This window comes from Ochlerotatus camptorhynchus, unplaced genomic scaffold, assembly GCF_037179485.1.
Source record: "Ochlerotatus camptorhynchus isolate MF236.1 unplaced genomic scaffold, CSIRO-AGI_Acam_v1.1 ptg000598l, whole genome shotgun sequence".
Taxonomy (NCBI): Eukaryota; Metazoa; Arthropoda; class Insecta; order Diptera; family Culicidae; genus Ochlerotatus; species Ochlerotatus camptorhynchus.
Genome location: NW_027041078.1, coordinates 793242 through 817508, shown reverse-complemented (window position 1 = coordinate 817508; position 24267 = coordinate 793242). Strand labels below are relative to the sequence as shown.

At 36.7% G+C, this 24267-nt stretch overlaps 1 long non-coding RNA gene across 1 annotated transcript; it reads right to left on the bottom strand.

Moving 5' to 3' along the window:
- Window positions 1–29: 29 nt before the first annotated feature.
- Window positions 30–23895, bottom strand: LOC135713999 (uncharacterized). The gene is made up of 5 exons (XR_010518795.1): window positions 23881–23895; window positions 12591–12655; window positions 12019–12437; window positions 308–728; window positions 30–205 (listed from the first exon to the last, which is right to left on the bottom strand). It is a non-coding gene; the product is annotated as an uncharacterized LOC135713999 (long non-coding RNA).
- Between the last annotated feature and the right edge of the window lie 372 nt (window positions 23896–24267).

The following is a 24267-nucleotide window of genomic DNA, read 5'->3' as shown; positions in this document are numbered from 1 at the left end:
GGATTTTAACAAATGAAAAATATCAATCCTCAAACATTACATTATTACATTTGTAGTTGATAATAGTAGCGGGGAAGACAGAGAAATAGCCATGTGCAAAGAAGAAAGAACTAAGTATTCCAACACCTGCCGCTGACGCCGTCCCTCTCAGTGCACTATTTGATAAATCGGCTGTATTTGGTGATTGCACTTTTCCCACCGGCTTCTAAAATTGAGGGAAAAGAAAAGAAAGAATAAACAAGGTTCGTAATCCTCCGGATCACACAGCGTCAGAGCCAAAAAAAATCTACAGGCCACTAATACAGACCTATGCCTCGTCGCAAAATATACAGGAAGAATGCAATAATCAGGTTCATGATAATCGATTTGGTAGAAAATGGTGCCGTCGGATGGCGTATTATTTTACGATCCGGCTTGGATTGGTTGACATGTTTGTCGTCCTTTTTCATACTGTTACACCTGTTGTTCTTAGATTTGAGGTTGGTTATCGGAGCCTGTCGATGTTGAAACTGTAAGTTGCTGACCGTGGGATCGTTTTGGTGATGGCTAGCCGTCGGAAAGGCGGTAATGATGATGGTGGATGTGATGAAGGTCGTCAGAACTCAACGCCAAGCGAATTGGCGAAACTCGAACGTCTAAAACAGCAGGTGACCTAGTTGAAGTTTTTGGAGAGCTGGGGCCGTTTGTTGACAAGCAGCATTGCGAACGAAGTCGGTCGTCTGGTGATCCTGGAATCAATCAGTGAATTAATTGCGTATGCGGTGAAGTAACACTGAATCGAATGAAATCGACCATTCATTGGCCAGCTGTGTTTGCGCAAGATAGAGTCGTTTTCCTCCCAGCATGAGCAGTAACGTTAAATGTAAACCACTTGAGAATGCAAAAACGATGGAGACGCGTGGTGTTTTCATAGCTCGGTTAATATGATTTTGTATTTATTGATCCAATGCTTCTTGACCAAATAAATTACCTACCCGACATTCATTTTGATTTTTAAAGAAAACGTAAATATACAATCCTAAATTAGAAAGCTTGTGCTTAACGAATTGAATTGATGTGAATTAAAAAAATGGTGCAATTCTTTTTTATCTAACTAACCGGGATCAATAATAATCAAAGTTTGTTTATTGTTATTCTCGGGTATTCAATGCTAGTGCGTTAAGCCTAACGACCTTTTTGGTGGCAACGAAAGTGAGCATAACAAACTATACTCTTGAAAATAGTGATTAAGCAAGTGTGCGTGTTAGAATCGTAAAAAAAAAATGGGAAATGCACAATTTCTTACATTTCTAACGTAAATAGATTATAAGCAATTCCGCTGGTCTCTAATTTTTCGATGTTCTAAAACAGCGCGGGCCGCATGGTGTATCTGGGTCTCATTAATTATTTCATTCTAGTTCAATTTTATTCATCATTATGAATTTTAGCCCAGAATGAATGCGCATTATACAAAATGCAGCTTGAAACATGTTTATCGAACATAGATACAGCCATTTTGAAAATCATGTTTTGAAAGGATGGGCAGGCCTGTTCTAAAATATTGGATGATATGTATTGATTTTTTTTTTAAATCTTGCATAAAATCTTAATGTATGCAGGGGAAAATGTTCTTATCTCCGTTTTTAAATCATTAAGTTCAATAAAACTGCCAAAACTACCCCATGAAAACAGTAAGATGTGCCAATACTTTAGTTGAAATGCTAAATAAAAAATGTCCAGGCGCGAAAATAGCTAAAATTGCAGAATTAAATTTAAAAATATTCTCCTTAAAATCCTAAAGAAAGATAAAATCACAGACAAACAGACATAACTCTCATAAGTTGTTAATCGAACAAGCATTTAACGGTCAATTTTAAAGAATCTCAGTTGGTAGTCCCAAAGAAAAATACTAAGATGAAACTGTCGGAAGAAAAACTTTCTATTTTAGAGTCCTCTTTCACGATCCCTTTCATCCAATGAATGCCCCTTCCGGTTGAGATGAAATTTTGCGCACTTTTTTTATCAAAACAATCACACCAAAATCAGAGATGTCCAATTTTTTAATTACTCGATTAACAACTAATCGATTAATTTTTGTTCGCTGTGCTGCCATTTTTTCAATCAATGAGAGTGCAGCACATGTTTGAAATGATGGATGATGATTCTCTGGAGAAATTAATGCTTATATCGGCATGATATAACCGATTACATATCGACAGTGAGCATTCATAAGGGCGTATACGCGATGATCGATTCTCTTAATCGATTTTCTCTTTTGTTAATAACTCGCTAGATTTAACGTTTGTCGGTGCGTTTGCTGTTGCTTTTGATAGCCAATGCAACCTGTTACAACTCTACATTGAATAAATTCTACAAAATTCTTTCGCTTAGCTGTAGCAATGCAAAGAGAAAATCGATGAAGAGAATCGATCATCGCGTATAGGCCCTTATGCATGCTCACTGTCGAAATATTTTACTTTTCGGTTTAATCGATTAATTGATTATTCAAATGAAAATCGGCCATCACTTGGATGAATGTGAAACGTCATTTCAAATATAAGGACCACACATAAATAAAGATACAATTTGAAAGGGACCGGAGCTAATCACAAATTACGTTCCCACGGTAACTAAAATAAACACGAGTGCTGACCGGTTGGTAGTATTGCCACCAGTGGCGCGCATAGTAAATTCCCTTGCATTTGACGTTTACACACTACCGCCATCTGTTCAACGTACACTCAGGTCTTTTTTTACACGGGGGATACGGTCCGTGTAAAAAAAAACCGTGTAAAAAAAAACCTACGAGATTTTGATTTTTCGTATGCTTAAATGTTTTTAAAAAATCGGATATTGATGCCATTTGTAATTAAAGCATGATATGGTCCATATAGACATATTTTAAAAATTTCTGTATTTACACCAAAAATTGTGATTTTTTTTTAAGTATACCATTCGATAACAAATAGCTTTGAACGGATAATGTGATTGGAATCAAGTCGATAGGTTGTATCGTTGTCGAGAAATCGTTAAAAACGTACCGTGTAAATCGTGAAAAACCGTGTAAAAAAAAACCGTGTAAAAAAAAACCGCGTAAAAAAAACCGTGTAAAAAAGACTTCAGTGTACTAGCTACCGCAGTGTACTCAACAGATGGCGGTAATGTTTTAGCGACGATGTTTTACAGTGAGGCATATTCAAGGTGTTATGTCTGTTTGTCTGTGATAAAATGTTCATTAAAAATACTTAAATTTTCCATAAACTTCCTGGCACATTGCAAAAGTCACTTTGACTCTCGGAATGACCCCCTTTGACGCCACATGAAGTGTTTGCAATGGAGTGCTAAATAACTGTGTTCAATAACCGTATGTATCATCACTATGATAAATTGTGTCACTACTCCATGTTAAATAGAAAATCCTTCTATTAAGATTAGAATAAGATTAGATAAGATTTTCCTCGTCAAACATCTTTGCTTGACAATTGTGGAATGCACACAAAACAAACAGGTTGCTATTTTACCTTGACATTGAATATTGAGCAGCTCGAGTTACTCAGAGTTACTCAAAATTTATTCCTATTTTACTCATTATAAAAAGCTGTCTTACCCCTAGGATTTTAGTGTTCGTGTGATTGCGCTTGGAGATCTCTATTAGAATTTATGTTTCTATTCTATTTTGAATTTATGTTGGGGAAATGTATGTAATGTCGGCTTAAATGTCCCTAATTTGGACCCATACATAAATTCAGCAATCGACTAAATTTCCAATAGCGACAATAGAGCAAGCTGCGATTGTTTGTAAAATAACGATCCCGGCAACCCGCTATTTCTGACACCTTGAATGTTTTGGTTTGAAATCGCAAGGATAAATCCGGAGAACTTTGAGATTTGGGCGTAATCGCTTTTGTAAACAAACACGTCAATCGCCGATTTCTCGCGAACAAAAGAACAATCTCACGAACAAACTATACCAAATGATAAAGGAATCATTCATCTACCTGTTTGTGTTGTATTTTTTTAGATTGAGCTTTAATTCGCAAGAAATCGACAAATGATGTGTTTGTTATTTGTTTACAAAAGCAATTACGCCCTAGTCTCGAAGTTCTCCGAAAATCGGATTGAGGATTACGCGGGTGTGCAAAATTTTGTTTTTTTGTTTTCATAGGATAGTAAAAGTTTTATAATGCCCTCAAAGGCAGACCAGAAACCTAGCCTTTCGTGATATGAAAAGCAACGGTCTATCAGTGGCCGGAAGGAGTTGGAACCGGTGGGGAACATTGTTGAAGACCGACTATAGAGGATGATGAATAGACTTCTGTAGTTTGTTTTGTGTGAGTTGCAGCATTATTTGAAATTACGGTATTAATGGGGTCTAATTAACTGCCTTTTTTCTGTTGAGCCCACTTTAGAACCTACATTTCGTATTTAGATCTATTAGTGAACTGCTGGTCACAGTTTTGGTCATGAACTGCTCATTTGCTAATAACTTTGCACACAGTTGACGAAACATAGTTCTGTTTGCAGCAGTCAATAGAATAGAGTTTAAGGTTTTTATAGATACATGACGAAAAGTAGATTTTAATGCTAGTAATAAACTGTATTTGTTTTTGCGTTGTAAAAATGAAATGAGAAAAGCTCGCTGCACTTCTCGGACTTTAAGTGTAAAAATTCATTGGTGTTGATTCAAATGTTAATATTTCCCTACTATTTGCATATCTATAGTAAACTATAATCCTAATCTATCAATTACTTTAAAGAAAAAAAAATCAACAACTGCGTGAAAATTTATCAGCAAATTAGCGGTTGGTATGTACAACTGTGTATGCCAAGCATGCCTCAGTCAGTCAAATAGCACGTAATGTTGTGAACAACTTCAATGACAGTTGTCCAGCAGTGCTCCCATTTTATTTACAACAATTCAATGCCTACACGGATAGAAATCTCCTTATACCTTTTGGCAAATTTCCATTGCTGATTATTCATAAAATGTATAAGTCAACTAATAAGCAGACGCCTTGCAAAAAGTTAATAAAGATCATGTATCAAATGAAATGTATAAGCGGTCACACATACCTTTTATGCATTCTAATAGGACCTATGTGGTTTGTCTTATGGAATGTATAAGGCTGATGCTTTGGCAAAAATGCATAAGTGAAACACATGAATTAAATAATTGATTTCCGTTTCGTGTACGAGATTGTGCCGAATCTAATTTCGGCACAATGTGCTGAGTGACTTACCCCTTGGAGAACATACTGATAGCTATTTTTTATTATTCAGTTCCAACCTAGATCGGATATATGTCTAGTTAGCTCTGATTGTTTTCTGACAAACGTCAGATTGATCATTTGTTTTTAAAACCTACCTTAGGTTGAGGTTCGCACTGACAAAAAGTTCGGCTTTACACTGATAATAAACAAATTCACTATAAGTAGCGCACACATGATGAACAACTATGAGGAAGATCGAAGTGTGCTATGCTCGCGGCTGGACATATTTGTTTTCCCAGTCGCATTTGTTTTTCGCTCGTTACTGTCACTCTGCTTAATTTAATAGTGGAGCTTCTTGAAATAGTTTTTGTTTAACTGCAGAAGGATATAAACCGTCGCGAGTGCGATTTAATCTTCACGACTATCGACCTCCGTTGGAGTAATTATCAGAACTGGCCAAGTGGCCCCTTAAAGTGCATATCCTTTAAAGTATTGTTATCACACATGGCTGGTTCATTCGGGTGAGACCCTTTTTGTTTGTTTGTTTAATTGTATTTTAGACAAGATTGTTATTTAAATTGAGGAGCTTTGTTAGCTAGACGGCTGCCGTTTTTGCTTACTCAGTAGAAGATCGTGGGTTTCTCCCAAGATCCTCAAAAAGAAAAAAAAAACAATTACGCATCGTCTGCTTAAGCTAATCCTGACCCATCTCCTACGCAACTATCCAATTCCGTAGCATCTATGGCGACGTCGATGAGCCGCTGGCTTCCCGTTAAGTAGATGTTACATCAACAATATCCTTCCTTTCCCGTAATGGAGAAGATGGGCGTAGCTGGCAATGTTAATTGTCATGCTTTTCCTGTTCTGAACTTTGACTGTAGAACTATTCACTATTCACCCAAATAGTTTTCCTTAAGCTATGAGAATAAGAACGTTACATGACAGTTGCCAGTATGCAATCTACGAATTACTCCGTTACAAATGCAACGCATCGCACACATGGTAAACAACGATATAGAAGCAGTGACATGAGAAACCTTTTGCGGAAAAAATCCCATTTAGCACACGGGTTCATTACCAATTATACAACGGATACTACCAGGCATGGAAAATCATTTGCATTCATTTCGTGCATTCATTTACATTCATTTGCCCCCAACTATTTTCATCAACAGAATTACTCAAAATGATGGAATTTTTGTAGGTTTTGCTATTAGCTACAACTTTTGTTAAAAACTCAAATCCGTATTTCTTATGCATGACGAACCAGAGCAAACAGAATCCACTACTGTTTTTCAGTGAATGTATTTTACATTCACTGAAAAACAGTAACGAGTTCTGCCCGCTCTAATTGTTGTCGCCCATACAATCTATGCCATTACGTGGTTACTTGAGTCTCTAGGCAGTATATCCATTTCAACGAAACCAGCTTCATAAAGAGTACGAATCTATTTTGATGCAGAAAACAATGAAATGATTTGTGGAACAAAAGAACGATTTCGTTACATAAACTTAATTTAATTTTCAGTGTAGTACCCAGGCATGGAAAATCATTTACATTCATTTGTCTCTAACTTTTTTCATCAGCAGCATTCCGCAAAATAATGTATAAAGCTTATAAAGGTTATATTATTTGCTACAACTTTTGTTGCCCGATACAGATGATACAGATTTGAATTCTTAACAAAAGTTGTAGCAAATAATATAACCTTTATAAGCTTTATACATTATTTTGCGGAATGCTGCTGATGAAAAAAGTTAGAGACAAATGAATGTACATGATTTTCCATGCCTGGGTACTACACTGAAAATTAAATTAACTTTATGTAACGAAATCGTTCTTTTTTTCCACAAATCATTTCATTGTTTTCTGCATCAAAATAGATTCGTACTTTATATGAAGCTGGTTTGGTTGAAATGGATATACTGCCTAGAGACTCAAGTAACCACGTAATGGCATAGATTGTATGGACGACTCCGGCGTAGTGGTTAGCATCCATACCTCTCACGTGTTCAAATCTCACCCCCGGACAATCCACGAATGACCCAAGACCGTTAAAGTGACTATAATAAAAAACCATAGATGGTGCAAAGGCCTCAAATTCCAATATCAATCTGAGTAAGAAATAAACCAGTAATAAACTCCCATGCGGTAGGAGAAAATACACAACTTAAAAGCAACAGTGACAATGTCGCACATTTCCGGGTCAGTTGTTTAAAAAAAAAGTTGCTACAGCGTCGTCAGCGATGCGCGCTGGCTTAACTCGGTGCTTCGCAAAAGGTCAAAGTAAACATTAAACATTAAGCATCTTACATAGCCGTTCCTACCGCGGGGTGCATCAATTCTTGTAAAAAAAGCAAACACCGACTTTCCAAGAGAAAAACTATCTGTCTCGCTTTATATGTACATACTGGATAAAAACTATTGTGTAGAGTTTAAGTAACAAATTCATGTATAAAAGGTTTCAAAAAATAAAGAATCAGGGCAGTTGTTCTGATGAGTTATTATTCGAGGTTTGCTAAGTGCGGACGAGCACAGTTTCAACCTCAGGATAACTGATTCATAAAAGAGCATTTTCCATACAGTAGAAATGGAATTGCACTGTCTTTCATTTTACGGAAAAAGAAAGACCACGCAAGTTGTTGCTCTACGTTGGGCACTTCATCACGGGAGTGAAACATGGATGTGCAACGGAGTTGGGCGCTTCAGATGATACGAAAACAATACGAAGGGACACGAAAATTTCGATGAAAAATACAATCGCCATTCTGACCATCGCCGTATGTACGAAAACATGTTGTACAATCGCGTTTTCACGAAATCAATTCGTACAATTTATAGATTTCTTTATAATGATGAACGGAAACCAGATTGTGTTACGGATGTTTTGGAAACCATGTGATGGGATGTAATCAAAGAAAATATGAAAATGATGTAGATGCGAAAATTTTGTATTGCTCAACTTAAAAATAACCTATCCTAACAGCTGTTTATTTAAATGAGTTCTCGCACTGGCAGCACAAATCGGTGGAGAAGGAATTGATCAAGATTATGTAGCCTAGCGTGTGCAATTTAACATGGATTTCTCCAACGAAGAATTGTATCCGTTTGTTATGCAACCAATGTGCCGTTGTTTTTTTTTTTTCATTCATATGAACCAGAAGTTAAGACGGCCATCGTTGCATTAATTTTGGTATAATTGACAAGATTTACGAAAATGATAGCCGCATCGAAAACGCAGAAGCACTTTCTTTGACTGGAAGAGTTGGGGATCAATTTTGAAAAATGGTTCTTTCTCCAATAAAACAATACACTCAAGTCTTTTTTTAAACGTGGGATATGTACCGTGTAAAAAAAAACCTACCGATATTTTGATTTTTCACATGCTTAAATGTTTTTTAAAAATTGGATTTTGATGCCATTCGTAATTATAGCATGCTATGGTCCAATTATAGCATGCTATGGTCCAAAAATTTCTGTATTTACACCTAACATTTTGTTTTTTTTTAAATATGCCATTCAATTACCTATAGCTTGAAACGGATAATGTAATTGGAATCACGTCGATAGGTTGTATCGTTGACGAGAAATCGTTAAAAACGTACCGTGTAAATCGCGACTCAGCGGCACTAACCGTGTAAAAAAAACCGATCCTCTGCCAAAAAGGAGGGTTGCTGAAGCCACCACCATTGGTGGTGTCAGCACTGTAGCCTACAGTTTTAATGCTATGTTTATATGTGCATTGACGACACGTATGCGTTAAAAATCGTGTGTGAATAATCAATCATGAAACTTGATTTTTTCATGATTAGCTTGCCTAATTAAAAAATAATAATTTAATAACTATTTAATTCCATCAAGTACTCATTTGTTGAAGATTTATCAAGATTATTTTGCCGCGCAACAAATCAAACATCTATGTGGACAGAGCATAATTTCTCAATGTTTGCATCAGGTGTATTAGATTGGCAGATAATAGAGCCTAGGAACCAACAACTTTGGTTTCAAGCAATATGTTCGTGGATGGCGTTTCTGCCACCGAAGTGGTAAAAACCGCGTAAAAAACTGTGTAATACCCCGTTCACATTGCAGCCTATATCACGTAATATAGGCTGTCTTGCAATGAACACTCATACATAGGATTTCCAGTGAAAACTAGATGTATGAGTGTTCATTGCAAGACACCGTATATAAGGTGATATACGCTTTAATGTGAACGGGGTATAAGAAAGACTTCAGTGTACATAAATGCAACTTGCTGGAGAGTTCAGTAGTTTAGAAGTCTTATTTACCCATTGATAAACGGAAACTGCTATTTATTAAAACAATTAGAGTAAAGTGTATGGAAGGAGCCAGACTTTCTAAACAAAAATCACGAAAATTGCAATTGAAGGCTTTTGTCACATTCTGCTTCATCTATGATTGTTTAGAGTAAATAACTGCGTTTTAGACATTTGTGAATGATTACATGGGTTTTGGACACGACTCGAATTTTTACCTTACTATAGACATTTCCAGCTTCCTGATGACATATCAAAAGTCTGATAATCCTGAAATCATCTTCAAGAGTAACGCATTCATGCTCTGAATTGAAATTGCTTCTTCACTATTCAACTTTCCTTGTTGTACGCCCCCAAAGTTGGGACAAATGTTATAACTTATCTTCCCGAAACTCACTTTTGCCTATAATTCTACGAAAACACCACCACTTTTTGTAATTATTTGGGGGATAGCCTGGCTCTAAAAGACTTTCGAAACTAGGGCTAGTTAATTTTATTTTATAGAGGCGTTGAAAACTTAAAAACCTTACTATTTATATTGATTATTGAAACTCGTAAACAAAATGAAATTCTTCTTATTGATAGATCTATTAACTAAAAACAACAACGCACTCTTTTGCCTGTGGACTTGAGGACATTGAGTATAAGCTAGGTAAAGGCATTTGATAAGTATTTGTCGCAATAACGGCCTTTCGCTCAATTTCAAATTCTGTTCAATTTTCACACTGCCGTACTCTAGCGGAATTATCAATCTACCATCTTCAGAACTTTCTCTACCTAATAAATTATCGCACTAAAGCTTCATGTTGATATTAGTATAGCATTTCCTCTCAACTCTAAAAACAGCCTACTGAATTAAAAAAAAAAGGTACAATACGCTTATCTGCCAAATTTCTACAACATCAGATTGTCAGAGTAATGTCGTGGATTTAAGGCACTTTAAATGCATTTCTCGATTACTTTTTCGAAGGGACGTATCAGCTTTTGTAAACAATGCATTTCATCGTTAATTTGACGTAACTGGTAGCTCGCCCACATATACTAACACCACTATCAGGTAGGTGAAAATTTCTCCTATCTGAGAGTAGTGTTAGAATGCGTGGGAGAACTACCAGCTACGCCAAATCGTCGATCAAATGCATTATTTACAAAAGCTGATACGTCCCTTCGAAAAAGTAATCGAGATTTGATGACTGGTTTGACATATGAAATGCATTTCAGTTAGATTGATAGTAAGGGTAGTAAGCCTAGTGAAGGAGGAATCACGAACCCGGTGGTTATATACGTGACTTGAACACATTTTATTCAATTCAAACTGATATCGTTGATGCTTTCTCGGAGATGAACTTGCGCGTGGCTAAAAACTCCTAGATTAAAAAAAAAAACAAAAATAGGTGTTGCTTTCTGAGGATAAAAATTCTTTTCACCTTATATTTTGGAGCTATGGCCCCATCGGTAGAGTTGCATCCCTGGATGAAACAAACACCGACGGAAAGAAAATTAGAATTTGATTAATAATTGAATTTAGCGTGTTGAGCAAAATGGAAAATTTAACTGGATTTAAAAACACGTTTTAATCATGTACAATTTGGGAAACTGAAAACCATTTCTGGAATTCAATTCATCATTTTTATCTCTTGATTTTGTCACATTTATTTTAGTCAAAATAACAACTATTTATATGTGTTATGTAACAAAGGATATGCGAGTCTAATGCTTAATCACAGTTTTCCAAAATATTATAACAAACCCCGTTACCGTGCGAGACCGAAATCCATACACCTAATAAAAAAACGCCTACTTTTTGTATGAGGTGTACGGATTTCGATCCGGCATGGATTTCGGTCCCGCATAGATTTCGGTCCATCAGCAATAATTTGAAATTAGTGCCGGTTTCGTTGCTACATTTGAACTTTTTCACCACCCCGTTTAATATGACCAATAAAGTTAATTAGGACAGTGGAATCCAATTGAAATCAAGAGCTCCTCGTCCATAAAACTGAACATTTCAAAAATCCACCCATCTCATTTCACCAGTGACGCATTTACATATAGCCATCTTCGAGCGTCGTAAATGAAATTCATAAGTGAAGCGCAAAAATGCGCCATCCTATTACGCACCGTGCGTCTCCATCATCGTTACACAGAAGGTGGCGGTGGATCGAATCGCTGGTCAAGCACAACCAGTAGCAGCAACGTGAAAAGGAAGGTAGGTAGGTGTTCAAGAAATTATGACTCCGAACTGATGCCATGCACGTTGCTGCCATGCTGGTGTTGTAATGATTAGGAAATATTTCAAGCGGCTCCCTAACGACTCTATAGGAACACACGGCTCGTGGAGTCGAATCTAAATTTAACATCCTTTTGGTGGAACATCTGGCACTTTCGGAAAACGAGGTTGAACGCTTTCCGGCCTGACCACCTAGTAAGCGAAGCAATGGACCGGTGAAGAATGCCACACTTGTTATTATTTCCATCGTTACATTTTGACGTTTTCAAAACTAAACATTTTTCAAGCAACGTTTCAAAGATAAATTGGAATACTTACTCATGCTGACGTCCATCGATAGCTGACAGTGATGGTGCAACATTATCACTCGGCTGTGCAATCGGGATGCAGTGTGTATGTTTGGGAGGTTCGAAGCTCAAGCTGGAATCCTAATATCTACGTGCATCTTAAAAATGTTAAATGTAGGTGGTGCATTGTTTATCCATTCGGCATCGGTGAATAGTGGTCCGATCTTTTCCTCACTCGCTCGCAGTCCTTTTCACGCACAACAACAACAACAACAAATACTTCAAACACTCACACATCCTTCTAATTAATGCTGCAGACTGTATCCTCTTAGTAGAACATTTCGATTATAACGTAGAGCAGCAATAGCAGGAAGATCAGAATTAAGAACGTCGTCATGAGGTTTCTAGTTTCAGACATCTTGATCGGGTTTTTCTACGTGGGTACACTGGCTAAAATAAATCAAAATCGATAGGTAGATTAATTGAAACAAGTGCACTGTGTGATCAACCGTGGCCGCAAACTATTCTGACATTGATCAATGCAAAACAGTGCTCGACAGTGGTGTAGTAAAGCATACAAAGTAGCACGCAGAGTCAACTTACATTTCGGTGCTGTTTGCTTTCCTGGGGAGTCACGAGATGTTTTCCAGCGGAGAGTACGATCGATACTGACAGTCGGATGGAAAAGATAATTTTTCTAAAAATACCATCATATTTTTTTCGCTATATGGTACAAGAAATTATGTGCCTGGTATATAGCAAAAACGTGTGCTCAATTTTTACTTCTTTCTTGTACGGGTGTGGCCTTTTTTTTTCCTCTTTCCAACGGAAAGCCGGACAGGAGTTGCATGGGTTAAAAATACCGTCCGGTTCGGATCGTAAATAAACAAATAACATCGATTTTTTAAGTCACTTCCATTGAAAACACGGCTTTTTTGTTCCACTCCTGCTCCGATGGTTCGAAATGTGTTTATTCATATTTGTCCGGCCGATGATGTCTATAGCTTCCGATTTTTACAACGAAGTGACAGGACGATGTTAGCACTCGAGTCAACGGTACATAAATTACCACCAGCTAAAGGGTTTTCCTAGCGTAATTGGATACGTCTGGTTGCGGAGTGTGACCTTTAAATTTTATAGATCCTATCTATCTGAGTAAAAATGTAACGGCGATCGAATGGTGGACAGCATGCTCGAGCAGAACGTTAAGTCACAATGGATTGCGTAGTTTCTCACTTTCTCTCCTGATATAGGTCGACTGAAAACGATGAACCAAAATATCTTTGTGCATGACGTGTGAATTAATATATTGCCAATTCAGGGAAAAATTAGCATTTGGCATCAGATTATCTGCTTTAAATAATAGCATGCTGCGGTTGTCAGTTGCGTTGATTTGTTTCCCCCTGAAATGGCAATTTGAGCTATTGAAGTTCAATGTAAGGTGCATTCAAAGCATGCTGTTTTAGAATCTAATACCCCGTACAGACTATGGCTTAGATCATGTCATATAGGCTGTCTTGCAGTGAGCACTTATACATCTAGTATTTAAAGGAAATCCTATGTATTAAGTCATAGTCTGTCCGGGATATAAGGTTGTGCTCCATTTGGTGAATTTTCACTTAAATTTTACGCTTCGAAAATAAATTATAATGTTCGAGAACCCCTCTGTTGTTGATCGTTCGATTTTCGCGAAGGTGTTTGTCAAAATTGATTCCTAATCTGTCAGAAATACTCAGAGGAGAAGATGGGTGGAGAAAACAGCAGGGATTTGTACCTAGATTATCTTCCAACCCCTGCTAGAAGCTAGCATTTCAGGTGACTTTTATTTTTGATTCGATTTACGTGAAAAATAATAATTGATTGCAGCGCAATATTTTGCACCTTTCTTGCGTCACAATCAGCAAATGTATGACTCGTGAGCGTTCACTCAGAGTGAGAACGCACGAATTGTAAAATCGTGGATTATGACGCAATGAAAGCAATAATGACAGGTTTTATGTGTCAAACACATAGTTTACAACCTTTTCTCATAACTTACAAGCATTAATTACACTAGTATACAGCATATTGGAAATTTGTGCGCTGATGGTCATTTTACATGTAAAATCGTGTGCTGAGTCCAAAAATGCTGTCAAAAAAAAAATCTCAGTTTGATAGTTTTCAAGATATTGATAAAAAATGAAATTTCACTGTAAAAAAATGTGTTTACTACAATACAAATATCTCCGGTTTTAATGAAGTTATATTAATTATTTCAACGCCAAATTAAAGGTGATACAATTTTCTTTCGATCATTTCACCACAATTTTTCAGTGAGATTTGTGGTACAACCACTACAAACATTTTTATTTACACTGCTTAAAAACTTATCAGAAATTCAATGTTTTCTTGTAAAAATGCAAAGTATAAAACATATAATGAACAAACTATTAATTAACAACAATACCACTAATCTCACTGACACTTGACGTTAAATTAATCAATTGAAAATATTCTTACATTTATTTTGATGTTAAAATAATTGATATAGTCTCATTGCAACCGGAGATATTTGTATTTTAGTAAACACACTTTTTAAAGTGAATTTTGATTTTTTTTTTAACTATCGTACAGAGATTTTTTTTACTACATTTTTGGATTCATCGCACGATTTTACATAAGAATCATTGGTCAAAGGTTCAAATTAATTTTTTTAATTTTATTTGTAAACAAATGATTTCATAATTCAGAAAAACATTTTTAGTAAGTGAGTGGAAGCAACCCTGGTCTCAAGTGCACCTTCGGTGAAAACACAGTGTGGCTCTATGGTGCGGAAATTTTGAGTTTTGATAGAGAGTTTAATAACACTAAACTATCTATTTTGAGATAAGTTAACAATATTAAAATTTAATGAAAAAGTACCAAAAGAGCGATCCATCCCTGCTGGTCGAAACCAAACATGCTTTCTTGAGGTGAAAAAAGTTTAATCGATGATTAGTTTCCACAGTTGATGTGACTTGTACCGACTCAACTTGACTAATACGGGGCTAGCATGAACGAGGACACTTTTGTAGACCTGTACTGGAGGATGCTAGGTCATTAGGCCGACCGCCATTAGGCCAAATGATCACTAGGCCGACAGTCAAAAGGCCGAAGTGTCACAAATACTAATACTTGCCTGCTGCTAAATATGAATGTTTTTTTTTAATGCGTTTATTTTTCCAGGCTCATTTGCCGTAGCTTTGCGGAGCCGCTATTCATTGTTTAGATTACAAAATTACTTAAAACTAACTGCGGGGCCGATCTCGAGGATAGGGGTAACAAATTGCAACAAATGGATGGTAGGGTAGGGATTGAGAACACAAGGTTTGGAGAGCAATGTGCTCTTGATCTCGAACTAAGAGACAAACTGATGAAAAATACAAACATGGGGGTACACCGATGGGCAGCAAACAACTTGGGGAACACAAGATGACATTAACTACTAAATCCCCAGATCTACCCGTTTTTTAAACACATAAATTAAATTGCAATAGTCGAGATCTCGGCTCGCCAAGATTTCTCTCATAGGTTGTTTTCCTCAGTCCCTGAGGGATTCGGATAACTCGGATCTAGCAACAAACTGGAGGGTGCATGACCAAAGCACGTGGTCGATCTCGTGATAACCACTACCACAAGCGCACAAATTGATGCCTGCGAGCCCGATTCGAAAGAAATGCGAATCTAACGAGCAGTGATTGGACATGAGCCTCGACATGACACGTATAAAGTCACGGCTCATGTCCAACCCTTTGATCCACGGCTTGGTCGACACCTGTGGGAGAATAGAATGTAACCATCTTCCCAGATCACTCTCATTCCATTTTTGTTGCCAGTTGGTGAGGACTTGCTGACGGATAGTTGAGAAAAATTTCGCCTTCCATAGCGCCCACTTTAGACAACGAGTCCGCTTTCTCGTTACCCGGAATAGCGCAATGAGATGATACCCAGACTAAAGTGATGGTATAGGAGCAGTTAGATAAGGTACTCAATTTGGCTCGGATTTCGGTCAGGAAATACGAGGAGTGCTTCATCGGCCTCATTGAACGAATAGCCTCCAATGAGCTGGATAGTCTTAGCTCAGTAAAAAGCTTAGTAAAAATGAAATAATGGTCAGAAGGTAGTGAGGCAATTTGCTCTACTGCGTAGAATATGGCTGCGACTTCCACAACATATACGGAACAAGGTTTTTGCAGTTGATAAGAGGCGCTATGAAATTCGTTGGATACTCCAAATCCGGTGGAATCATTTATTGTTGACCCATCTGTGAAAAAACTCCTATTGTTACTGACATGGTGGTACTTGTTTGCAAAAATTAAGGAAACAACCATCGACCGATGGTGATCTGGTATTCCATGGATTTCTTGCAACATGGTCAGATCAAAATTTACAGAGGAACTTTAAAAGTCTTTGAAGCAAACACGATTCGAATTGTACGAAGAAGGGCCAAAATATGAATCTTGAAAAAATATATTATAGACTCTACCAATCAAGTATAAACAACCCAAGTAGCACTTGTTGTCACATAAAAGTTACTGCCACTATGTTGTGACCAAATTATGTGTCCTAAAGTCATTACAGCAACCATGAAGGCAACAGCAATGCAACCAAAAAAGCGCAAGATGTGAGTTGATATGTAACCAATTCAATGTTACAAAACTAGTTACACAGTAGTGACGAAATAGAAATATTCGATTACATACAATCATTTCATTAAATTTAGTTTAATATTTCGGCGATGATTATTCTTTCGCAGAGTATCTTTATGGCATAAACCTTTTGAGGTGTTGATAAAATTATAATAACTAATCATAAGAGTAAACACGTTCTAGAAAAAAAATGTAGTTTCATATTTACGGTGAAGTTGGAAGTTTTATATTAATAAAATAAATGCGCCATCATATACAGCTTTCCCCCGAAGAACGCGTTACCCACTGAGTTGCACCCACCGCACTATGGGCAAAAATGGGTCCAAAATTACCCAAAATTCAATATCTTAACAGCACGCTGAATTTGGACCATGAAAAACGACTTTTCCGAAGGGAAATCGTCCGAGGAATCAATTGCACTTGGTCCTATAGACCGGAGAGCCTTGTAGGTATGTGTTTTGGACCATTTTACCCCATTTCCCCCTACTTTTTGGAGGAAATGTTTTTTCACAGCTCTATTTTTCGTAAAACATAAGCAATTTATGCATGGTTTTAGAATACTATGTCTTTAAACAACAGTTCATGAGATATTAGGGGAATACGGGGTACACTTTATAGGGGAGTAAGGGGTAAAATTGAACCCTCGCTAAATTTATTTTAATTCATAAAAATGTTGAACGATGCGATTGTTTGAATGACCCTAAAGGTTGCCTGCAATAATAAGATTTTTTTTTTCGAAATTTTATGGTTAATTGGGGTTAAATAAGTTTTAATTTACAGCTATCTGTTTTAAAAGAGTTTTCACTTTTTTTGTCTGTATACAGCAAAACGATATAGTGGTTCTCAGAATTTTGTAAAAATTGATAGTTTTGTTCCTTATCGCAACATATTAGACCCGTATTTTTTATTTTGTCATTAGGGTGACTATTTATATATTAGGGCGGCCAAAAGAAAAAAAATTTTCTTCGATTTTTTTCAAAAATTTATAACTTTTGAACTGTTTGGCCAATGACGGAACTCAAAATACCAAATGAAAGTTAATTAAAAGTATTTTTCAGAAAAAAATATTATGATATTAAAAAAAAATGATTTTGTATTAAAAAACATTGATTGTATTTTCAATTTTACCCCTGACTCCCCTATAAAGTGTACCCCGTATTCCCCTAATATATCATGAACTGTTTTACGAAAAATAGCGCTGTGAAAAAACATTTCCTCCAAAAAGTAGGGGAAAATGGGTAAAAGGGCCAAAAACACGTACCTACAAGGCTTTCCGGTCTATGGGACCACGTGCAATCGATTCCCCGGACGATTTCTCTTCGGAAAAGTTGTTTTTCATGACCGAAATCCAGCTGTTGAGATCAGGGCGTCACAATATCAGCTTCAATCGACCAAATCGATGCGACGAAGAGACTGCTGGCTTTCTTTTTCTGTTAAAGTCGAACAGCTTCGCAGCATTCTAGAACCTCAGTCGGCGTGCACAAACAAATGTTCAATCGCTTGTCTCTCTTTCTCCCGTCGCTCCATTGGTCTTCCTTTCAAGCTTCGTCGAAATGGATGAGCGAAAGAGCGCTCGACTTTGATAGTTTTCTCTTTCATGAAACACATCAACAGAGGTTTCATGACGTATATGACGGAAAATGAAATAACACATTTAAAGCATTTCTCACGTCAAAACACTTGAAGATTACACGTCATATTTCTAATTTATCTAAAAAAATGATCGAAAACGGGACATAACGCATTTTAAACAAATTGAAAGAGCGGCGATAGAGTGTTCGTGAAAGGGGATTGAAAGCCATAATGAAGTTCGTTTAACTAGAAAATCGACGTTATTTACATTGAAAGCGATGAGCAAAGCAACGACGAGAAGTTCCACAGCCAGCCTTTCCTTCCAAGCGTCCTTTTTTTTTATTTTCGTTTCTTGCTGATAGTCTAGCTAAGGCGTTATAGAAATGAAGCGTCGAACACGTATGTATGAGAGAAACAAAACACGAGTTCATTTTAGAGCTTCGAAATTGTAGAGCCCTGGTTGAGATATTGAATTTTGGGTAATGTTGGACCCATTTTTGCCCATAGTGCACCGCTTTGTCTCGGTGGGTTTTCAACCAGCGAAGGAGGAGAATGTGAAAAGAATCGAACCATCAGCTGTGGGACAGGGCGGGCGAATGGAGTGCTCAGAGAAAGTTGAAAAATGGATTGGAAAATCGCGCATTGAATCTAAACGTTACAAATTGTAGCTGCCTTAAAACCTATCTATCTGACTCTTCTCACTGAATAAAATTCCGGCAAAATTGCTCAAGCTCACATTTAATAACTCCCCTGAATATTCTTGGTACTAAATTGAACTTTCAAATTCTCATGTCACTTGATTTAGCTTCTCCGAAGACATATACTAGGATCATAAGCTGGTATGGTCAATAGGGGCCTGGAAGCTCAATATGGCCGGAAATAATCTTATCAATTAGTTCTCATTCGCTTTAATGTGTTTTGATATAAACTGTAAACTACCCTGCCCATTGGTCAGATAGCGTATAGGGCAGGGCTTCTCAACCGGTGGTCCACGGTCGACAGGGAGGCCGCAAAGTTTCAGGAGGCCACGAGGGTCGTGGTTTGTTTGGACTAAAAAGCGCTTTGATTTTCTACGAGTGGCTAGTTCTCTATTGACTCTACTCACATGCAAAAAATCAGACCGACTTGATGAACCACCGAGAAAAAGCGGTGGGTGCAACTCAGTGGGTAACGCGTTCTTCGGGGGATATTTTAATTGAATTATTAACATATAACTGGCCATATATGATCCGAAGAAAAAAATCTTCTGTGTTCACTCGGTTTGAGAGTTACACTTCTAAAAAAAAGAAGTTTCATGATATGAAAAGTACTTGATATTATCAAGCTTGCAAATGATCATTACAGCTAAAATGATATTTTTCGGATTAATGAAGTTATGAGTTATTTTAATGATAATTGTTATTTACAAGATGCAAGAAGAGAAAGGTAAAGTGTGTGTATGACACATAAAACCTGTCAATTTAGCTTTCAGAGGGTCACAATAGCGATTAGCGGCAACGATGAGCGAGCAATCAGCGATCATAAAATCGCTAGTTGTGACCTACTGAAAGCAAAATTGACAGATTTTATTTGTCAACCACAAAATTTTCCACCTCTTCTTGCTTCTTACAAATTAAAATTATTGTTATAGTATCCATAGCTTCATAATTACGAAAAATAGCATGAGCAATTACAAGCCTGGATATTATAATGAAAACTCGTTTCTATTAATTTGTCCTTATGGCTCAGCATTCACAATAACATCACTATTAATTAAATAATTAACCATTTGGATAAAAAAAAGGAACAAACAATAAGATTGTGATTGGTGAAACATTTTAGAGCTGCAGTGTAGCTCTCATTTTTTCTAGATAATAAAGATTGCATTTGTGTTACCATCTGGAGACATGCAACTATTAGGGTCACGCTGAAACGAAAATGTAACTGTAATGCGGCATACAATAATTGCCAAGTTACATATTCGTCATAAAAATAAAGTTTCAACGTAACAACTTTTTAGCACGAACTTGACAGGTCGTAACTTTTCGGTCAATGTGGCAACTCACTTACAGTTCAACCGATTGATAACATTAGATCGACACAGAAAGGTTACACTGTGTCATCATTGACACCAGATAAGTCGCATTTTATCTCAACATTGTGACAATCTGACTATGAAGTTACCAATGACCATTGGACTGATGCAAAATTTGAAATTTTCGCTCCACAGTGCTTAAACGGTTCCAAATTGAGTCCTGCTTAGCCTTCCAAAATTTGAACTACTTTACTGACTTGGCACAAACCATGTCATGTTTATATGGGAATTACTATGGGAAAACTTATGTTTTTGTTCATAGCTATCTAACAATTCACCACATCACTATGCTTTTAAAAATGATAACAGTGATTGTATTTTCTCAGTTACAACTTTTCAATTAAATGTAAGGAACAAAAGTTATTAATGATTCAAGTCACTGATGTCTTATGATTATGCTCATTCAACTGTTCAGCAGGCAGCATTGGTGTTTCTGGTGCGAATAATAGAGCACAAATATCATGGCTACTATGTCACACTGCAGAATACAGTGTTGCCCACAGAACAGCTGCTTGATCATGACATAAGATTATCAATCTCTTAAACAATTAATAAATATTTGAATATTTGATTTTCTTTTTTTTTTTTCAATTTTGGAAAAAATAAAATAAAATCACATTCTGAAGTCTCTAAAAAAATCCAAGGTTGAAACCACGAATACTATTTATGTATGATCAATTTTCGCTTATGCTATGAATTATCGCTAATTTAATTTATTCATTAAATTTAATTTCAATTTTTTTTTTTTTTTGGTTCAAATTTGTTCAAATGATTCTTAAGCAATTTTTTTGTTTATGATCTGGTATACAATTCAAAGTTGGTTAGAAATGCTATCTAAGATGAAGCTTTAGTGTGATAATTTATTAGCAAGAGAATGGTCTTACAAGAGAGTAGATAGATAGTTCAAATTTTGTCGAGAAGTCTTTAAAGTATCAGAATGAAAAGTTATGTTTTGGCGCCATCTATATGGATATGTTTCTAACATCTATTTATGACTATGTTTGGTCCTTTATGGTAATAGATGGGAAATTCAATAACGAAACAAAAAAGTTGATGTTAAATAAATCTAGCAACCCTTGTGTAGTAAAAACTTCCCAACTGTTAATTGAGATGTTTTTAGAGATTGAATAATCTGTCAATTCAATAATTAATTTTAGCGGGGTAGTCTTATCAAGCGTTACTTATTATTACATAGGGTTGAGGGGGGGGGGGTCCAAAATCTGAATTTTTGCGTTATGTTATTTGCACAGCTCACCTAAGTGATAAATGATTAATGAATAATCAAAATTTGTAATATTGCTTTGTAGACAATAATCGTAAATCATTAATCGAAATTAATTACCTTATATTGATAACGATTATTTATTGATGTATAGAAGTTCATGATAAATGCTTTTCATTAGCCATTCATTGATTAATCTTGAGCGCCCTGCTCTAGACTTATTGCTCGTTGAAAAAATAGTCGATTTTTGTCGATGGGACAACATGAAACTCTTTAACATCTAGCACTACGGCATTCGGAAAAACTACTGAAAATCTGGTTGATTACGCTTGGCTGTGTATTTCTAAAAGCTTACAGTTTCAAATATTCGCACTGTAGAAAATTGGTTAAAAAGAAATAGTTGTGACTCCTGAGTGTAAACATGCTCGTTCTCAATGTTATGTCACTGCAGTTTTTGAAAAACACTGTTTGCTTATTTTTTTAATTTAGACATGGTAAAAATTAAACAAATCGCGTGTGTGTAAATAAAATTGTGTGTGTGTAAATAAAAATTGAACGTAAAAAAATCCGGACTCATTAATTTTGAGATTTTTTTTTTTTTCAAAAATTCATTGAATATATAAAGCTAAGAGTGTATATAATCACAGTAGGCATTGGTTGCCAGGATAAATTCATTTGTTTACATCATGGCTTTACCAGAGCAAGCAAGTTGCGATTCGATCTTGCACGCTCGAAACGAAAATCCCGGTCTATCCGCTCCTGGCAGTTTTCCGATAAAATTCCTGGGCAGGTATTTTATACCTTGGTTAACCGGAAGTATGTTAAATAAAAAAGCCGAAATTCCCCAAAAAGTTCCTTGTCCGGCAAGCAATCTGCAGTTGTGGGCTGAAAAACGAAATTTTCGTTACCAGCTAATTTACCCAGAGGAATGCCTACGGAAGAGACTACTGCCTTTTCTGGAGCAGCATGAGGTGGATTGCCTACTCTGGCCGAACTTGGCTAGCTGCCACAATTCAAATTCCACCAAACAGTGGTACAGCGAAATTGGCGTCCCCGTTTCCCAAGGAGATGAATCCGGCCAATACTCCGGAACTAAGGCCAATTTAGGAACCCTGGACAATTGTGGAGCACATATTGAAGAAAAAGGGCATAACTGCAATTGACCTTAAGGATTTCAAGCAGGAATGGAATTTGGTAGCCAAACAAGTGGGAACATGGCTCCTGCAAAAGATGATGGGCCGTGTACAAAGAAAAGATCGGGCAATGGCTTATGGTAAGAAGGAAGACTGAAACAATGGTCTATCAATAAGCGTAATACAATATTAATGTACAGCTGTTACATTGAACTATGAAAAATAAAACGCATTTTTAAACATCAACAAGATTTTCGTGTCCGGATCTTTTCGTGTTCAACCTTTACTTAGTATAAAGCATTAAAAGTATGTAATGAATGTGATCCATGATAATACGAGAAAAACTTATAGTATTTTTTAATAAAATTAAACGATGATTTATTTAGCGCAACCAAATGAAAGCAAGACACAAACAAAAAAATACCGAACTTGCAATCCGAATCCAACCAGAATGCATGCTTTAATAACCTTTTATAGATTCAATCCTTACTTTGTCTCAACGTCATCCTCTATTATTAGAATATCACCTATCCAATTGAAATGCGATATTATACGCCCATTTGACGCTCACTTTCACCTTAAGCCTCACACTAGGCAAACAATGACGAAAATGAAACGGAAAAGCTGACATGTGCTGCACACACAGATCAAAAGAGCGATCAAATGCACCAGAAAAACACTTGCCAACTTGTGAAATCGATTACGTCTCTGGCACCGCAACTTCCCGTTTGACATTAGCATCCATCACCATATTCACTCGAGGGAAACTCAGCGCGCTAAACAGGATTACACTTAGATGTATCAAATAATAACGATACGGGGTAGATGATCCGTTATTGGAGCTACATTCCTATTTTAGTTATGTTTGATGGAGTTTTATAAAGTATTCGTCTAATCATTAAAAATTACTTTTACCATTATCTAGTTGGACTTGATGCGTTGAAATCTTGAAAACTGGTATTGATGAAAATTGTCATATTGAATCAATATGGAGCCCTTGTCCAATATAAGACCAGTCACCCTTTAGGCAGCAGAACGGTGATTGATCTCTGTGGAAAATTTGTGATATTTGCGGGTTCAAATTTCATGCTAAACGCAAGCAGTAAAACGCACGACTAGATACATCCATTCCAAAGCGCACGATACTTTGCACATTGTGTACTCAACTCAACATTCATTAGCGGTGCACTGGAATCTCAAAAAGAAGCGATCAACTGATGAGTACCTTCCGGGACTGATCTACCACTTCCGTATACGTTCCAAAGATGTACAATAGCGCACTGAAGCACAAGAGTTGTCCTCACACAGGAACGGAACCACCGTCAATGTTGACCAGCAATGTATGAAAGTAAACCGGAAGGGAAAACGCCTAGTTTAGAACTGAAGGTTGTACTCGTGCGAGGCTTCGATTGAAAATCAATACTTATTACATAAACTAGATTCCACGATCAATTTCAACCGAATGCTGAGACTGAAGCACTTTTCAATAAAAATATGAACCATTAGGTATATTTAGAATAAAGTGAACACACTGAGGGAAATTATCCACCAGGAAGAAAGAAACAGAGAGAATTGTTGTCACTCAATGTACACACACGAAGGACGCGCTGGT